At 36.3% G+C, this 6,108-nt stretch overlaps 1 pseudogene; it reads left to right on the forward strand.

Moving 5' to 3' along the window:
• Positions 1-2,569: 2,569 nt before the first annotated feature.
• On the forward strand, positions 2,570-4,004 carry LOC141499009 (26S proteasome regulatory subunit 4 pseudogene; annotated as a pseudogene).
• Positions 4,005-6,108: the final 2,104 nt, after the last annotated feature.

A 6,108-nucleotide genomic window follows, 5' to 3' on the forward strand; every position in this document is an offset into this window, starting at 1 on the left:
AAACACCCACCTCAATTAACAAGTTTCTCAGGTAATTGTGAGAGGATGGTGATGCCCTCAATAGAAATCAGAAATTTGGGGGGAAGGTTTTTTTTAAGAGAATAAGATAATATGTTTCATTTGGGACATATTGAGTTTGAGATATCCAGATATCTAGTTAGTAGCTGAGTGTTAGGTTCCTGCCACCTGGCTTATCCTTTACCCTTACACCTTTACAAACATTGAAGAGGTGGAAGACAAGGATGAAAAGTTCTCCAAGTTCTCCATTTATTTACCAGAATACAAGTGCTTAAATATCTTCCTCGGTCCCTGGTCCACTCCCACTCCCGTGACACTCTCCAATTAACCAATAAATAATGCTCTGGTGCTAGAGGACACCAGGTGATTAAAGTTTACAGTACTCCCATACACAACAGTCCCTTACAAATCCCCCTTTTTGTTTTATTTTTGAAGCAAAATTCCATAATTCAATTACATAATGAATGCCACATAAATTGTAAACAAAAGTTCAAAAATAATATAAACAAATGTCAATTAAACAATAATAAATACAACTAAGCATCCAAGTCAGTTAACATGAGTTATAAAACAATGAGTTATTAAATTTTACAAAATAATATTTCCATCATTATATTATGCATGAATCCACAGATTTATCTCAGAAGGTGGTCATGATTTGTGATATTTCCCTTACCATAAACATGTCTTTTGCCAACAAAAGACCTTTCAAAGCAATCAAATTCAAAACCCAAACTAAAAGGAGTAACATTAACTCAGATAACTGTAACTATTTCAGATCTGAATTGCACACACACACACACACACACACACGAGTTAGACACTAACACAAACACAGGAACAACTCTCTTGAAACATATTTACCAAGCCGAGATTGACACCCTGGACAGTACCAGATCTCAGAATATAGAAACATTTTCCCACCTCTCGAGGCCAGTAGAGAGATGTGAAAACATCCTATTGATGATTAAATACACATATACATACATAACACACCAAAATATTAGCCAAAAGCATAGGCTTCATTCAAAAGATGAAATCTGAATTTCCCAGTCCCAGGAAAAAAGTCTTCTTCCCCTTTTTTTCTAAACTAACTGATCACAAAGACTTACATGAAACGATGCTGAGTGAACTGAGCTGAACCAGGAGAATATTGTAAAGGATAATAGCAATATTATGTGTTGATCTACTAGAAATGATTCAGGGACAGCTAGGTGGCACAGTGGATAGAACACTGGCCCTGGAGACAGGAGGACCTGATTTAAAATTTGACCTCAGACACTTAATTGCCTAGCTGTGTGACCTTGGGCTAGTCACTCAACCCCATTGCCTTAAATAAATAAAAATTAAAAACAAATTTAAAAAAAGACATGATTTAGCTCCTCTCAGCAATACAATCCTCTAAACAATTACAAAGGCTTAGTTATAGAAAATGCCATCCATATTCAGAGAAATAATTTATAGAGTCTGAATGTGAATCAAGGCATACTATTTTTGCTTTCTCTTTTTTTTTTCTTTTGGTCTTTATCTTCATCTGACTAATGTGGATATATGATTGCACATATATAACATAAATCAAATTGCCTACCTTTGGGGGGGGAAAGGAAGGAATAAAGGAAAAAATTTAGAACTCAAAAAATTTTTTTAATAAATGTCAAAAATTGTCTTTACTTTTAATGGGAAAAAACTAAATACTATTTAAAAGGATTTGAATTCCAAATTCTATATCTCCTTCCCTTCCTTCTCCCCATCCTGAGATGGTAAATAATCTCATATAGGATACCCACGTGTAATCCTAGGTAATATATTTTTATATAAATCATTTTATGAAAGAAAATTCAGAAGAAAGGAAGGAAAGAAGAAATAGAGGAAAAAGTGAAAAATAATATGCTCCATTTTGTTTTCAGATATAATCAGTTCTTTCTCTGAAGGCATTTTTCATCATGAGTCTTTTGGGATTGTGTTGTCATTATATTGCTGAGAAAAGTCAAGTCATTCATAATTGTTCATTGTTACTATTTTACTGTTTTGTTATACAATGTTCTCCTAGTTCTGCTCATTTCACTTTGCATCAGTTTTTCAAACATTTTCTGAAATATGCCTCTTTGCCATTTCTTATAGCACAGTAATACTCCAATGCAATCATTTCCACAATTTGTTCAGTCATTCCCCAATTGATGGGCATACTCTCAATATCCAATTCTTTGTTACAAAAGAAAGAGGCACTATAAATATTTTTAAACAAATAAGTTCCTTTCCCTTAAAAATAATCTCTTCAGGATATAGATCTAGTGGTATTGCTGGATCAAAAGGTATGTAGTTTTATAGCCCTTTGGGAATAGTTCCAAATTCTTTTAAGAATGGTTCAATCAAGGGGCAGCTAAGTGGTGCAGTGGATAGAGCACTGGCCCTGGAGTCAGGAGTACCTGAGTTCAAATACGGCCTCAGACACTTATTAATTACCTAGCTATGTGGCTTTGGGCAAGCCACTTAATCCCATTTGCCTTGCAAAAAAAACTAATTAAAAAAAGGTTCAATCAGTGGGATGAGGATGGGTCAAAGTCAGAGAGGTGGACATGGTCCTGGGAGATGGTAAGAAGCATGACAAGAAATAGAAAAAGAAATATAAGCCTCTAGTTCCAACTAGTTTGAGAAAAAAAGAAGAAAACAAAGGGATTAAATGCTGCCAACAAATTGCCACTTACAATATCTTATACTCAATGCAGGCTAAAATTATTGAATTTGGAGAGAATTAAAGATTATCTTCTTATGGAAGAAGAGTTCATCAGATATCAAGAACAAATGAAACCACTGGAAGAAAAGTAAGAAGAAGAACAATCAAAAGTAGATGACCTAAGAGATATCCTATTGCCAATAGGGACCTTGGAGGAGCTCATTGATGATAGTCTTCCTATTATATGTATCTCGGTGGCAACAGAGCATTATGTGAGCATTCTATCATTTATAGACAAGGATGTGCTAGAACCAGGATGTTCTGTCCTCCTCAACCATAAGGTTCATATGTGATAGGAGGTCTGATGGTTGATGATGAGCCCCTTCTTGAACACTGATAATGTTTGTCCTTCATTCTCGAAGAAGACCATGATATTAGGGGAGGTGATGCTATGACAAGCACATGAATTGGATTTTAGTAAGGGATGCTGTGCTGTCATCAGCCTCATTTTCTCCTCCATAGCCATCTGTGTCCAGTGGCCAGATATGACTCAGGATGACTGAAGATGGCCCTAGATACAAGGCAATCAGAGTTAAGTGACTTGCCCAAGGTCACATAGCTAGTAAGTGTCAAGTGACTGAGGCTGAATTTGAACTCCCCTCCTGATTCTAAGACCAGTGCTCTATCCACTGTGTTAAAGTAGAGAAGCCCCACAGAAGACATATGCTGATATAGGTCGATTGCATAACCAGATTCAAGAAATTAAGGAATTTGTGGACTTCCTCTCACTCATCTTGATATTATGAGGAGGTGGATATTAAATCACCCAAAGGAATAATTCTCTGTGGTCCACCTGGCAAAGGTAAAAACCTTGTTAACCAGAGTTGTAGCAAACCAGACATTCGCAACCTTCTTCAGAGTTGATAGTTCTGAGCTTATACAGTTCTTAGGGGATAGGTCTAAACTCATTAGAGAATTGTTCCAAGTAGCTGAAGAAAACACTCCATCTATTGTCTTCACTGATGAAATTGTTGCCATTGGGACCAAAAGGAATGATTCAAATTCGGATGGAGAAAGAGAAATTCAGCAAATGATGTTAGAATTGTTGAACTAGTTGAATGGGTTTGACTCTGCAGGAGGTGAAAGTGATTTTGGCCACAAACAGAATAGAAACTTTGGATCTAGCATCAGTCAAACCAGGACATATTGACCAAAAGATTGTGTTCCCTCTGCCAAGTCAAAAGAAAAGACCAAGAAGCACATCTTTCAGATTCATATATTACTCAGAGAGGATGTGTGGGGCACTCATTGAACTATGCTGGTCTTTTGTTCTCTCTGTTTCACTGAATTCCGAAATAAAGCATTCTCTTTCAGAAAGCAAAAAAGAATGGCTCAATCAGTTCACAGCTCCCTGGTTTTCTTACATCCCCACCAACTTTTATCAGTTTTCTTTTCTAACATATTAGCCAATCTGTTATATGTGTCATTATACTTCAGAGCAGTTTTTATATGTATTTCTCTAATTAATAGTGATTTCATATAATAATTCATATAATTATAATTTTACTTTCTTCTTCCAAAAATTGCCTATTGGCCAACTGGGAAATGATTTATATTCCTATAAATTTGACTCAGGACTCCATATATTTGAGAAAGGGGGCCGAGAGACACCTGCTATAAAAGTTCTTTCCCAGATTTCTGCTTTCCTACTAATTTTGGTTGAACTGGCTTTGTGCAAAAGCTTTTAAATTTAACATAATCAAAATTATCCTTTCTACTCTTGCAATGTTCTCTCTTATTTGGTCCTAAATTCTTCCCTTCTATTCCATTTATTTTATTACCCTTGATGAATAAAAATAAAGCGTATATCCATTTTAACTTTATCATGGCATATGGTGTAAGATGTTAATCTAAACTAAAATTTTACCACACAAGGATGGCAGAAGAAGATAGTTTCAGTAAGTCTTGAGTTATCAGCCAGTGGTGAGGGGCATCCTGTTCTGTGGAGCAGAAACAGGAAGAACAACAGATAGTAGAGGCAGATGAAGAGTAGAATGAGCCCATAAATTCCAGCTTCTGCCCTCTAAAAAGGAAGGCTTTGGGCAAAGTTTACTATTCAACTCTCCAGTCCTCCAATTAGAGGGGAGAGCAAAGCTTCAAAAAAAGTAGTTAGACTTTTAGAATTGTAGATATAGCCCAGGTTTGGTATTAACCCATTCATACAAGGGAGCATAGGTAAAGGCATGACATTGGTGGCCAACTTAGATTCATTTATTCCATCTGAACCTGAGGGTCAGCTATATAGCTAAAACTCAGTACAACTATGGGCAGCTAGAAGCCTCATGTATAGAATGCTGGCCTGGAGTTGGGAAGATCTAAGTTCAAATTTGACCTCAAATACTTATTAGTTGTGTGACCCTGGACATGTCACTGAATCTCAATTTTCCTGGGTTTCTCACCTGCAAAATGGGGACACATTAGAGAAAGAAATCCAGGACCATTCTAGTATCTTTGCCAAGAAAACATAGCTTATTCATGAGATCACAAGGAGTAAGACATGACTGAAAAACTGGAGATAACCCTGATATGGAGGGATGTGCTCCTTATTCCTTACCATTGTCACTCACAAGGCCTTAATTGTATACTTCCTTTTTACAAAAATTCAGTTGATATCATTGAGTTTTAATTTTATTCTCTTCAATTTCAACATTCATCCTTTTGCAAGCTTTTGAGTTCCACATTTTCTATTACCCTCCCTCCCTTCTCATGTCAGCAAGCAATCTGATATAGATTCTACATGTACTATTTTTTTAACATATTCTCATTTTAGTCATGTTCTGAAAGAAGAATTATCATTGACCTTTTTTTTTTTAGGTTTTTGAAAGGCACTGGGGTTAAGTGGCTTTCCCAAGGTCACACAGCTAGGTAATTATTATGTGTCTGAGGCCATATTTAAACTCAGGTCCTCCTGACTCCAGGGTCAGTGCTCTATCCACTGTGCCACCTAGCCGCCCCTTTGATTGACTTCTAAATATCAGATATTTATTATGTCAAAAACAATAATAAAAGCATAATTACTCAGTGGAGTAAGAAATGGAAAACCATCCCCATATCTTTGTCAAGAAAACTCCAACAATTTACTCAAAAGAAGGAAAATGTAGGATTAACAAAATAAAACAGTCTATACAATCCCGAATTATACTCTCACCATTGAGGCATAAATATAAGGAAACTCATATGCATGGGGCAATTCATAACTCTGGAATGTGGACTTGGAAACCAGTGGTAGATCTTTGGGAACAGTACACATTGTGAGTCACCTACTCCTCTTCTTATTTTTTTAAAGAAAGATTTTATTTGAGTTTTACAATTCCCCCCCCCATTCTTGCTTCCCCCCCCCCCCCACAAGAAGGCAT

Source organism: Macrotis lagotis, chromosome X (assembly GCF_037893015.1).
Source record: "Macrotis lagotis isolate mMagLag1 chromosome X, bilby.v1.9.chrom.fasta, whole genome shotgun sequence".
Taxonomy (NCBI): Eukaryota; Metazoa; Chordata; class Mammalia; order Peramelemorphia; family Peramelidae; genus Macrotis; species Macrotis lagotis.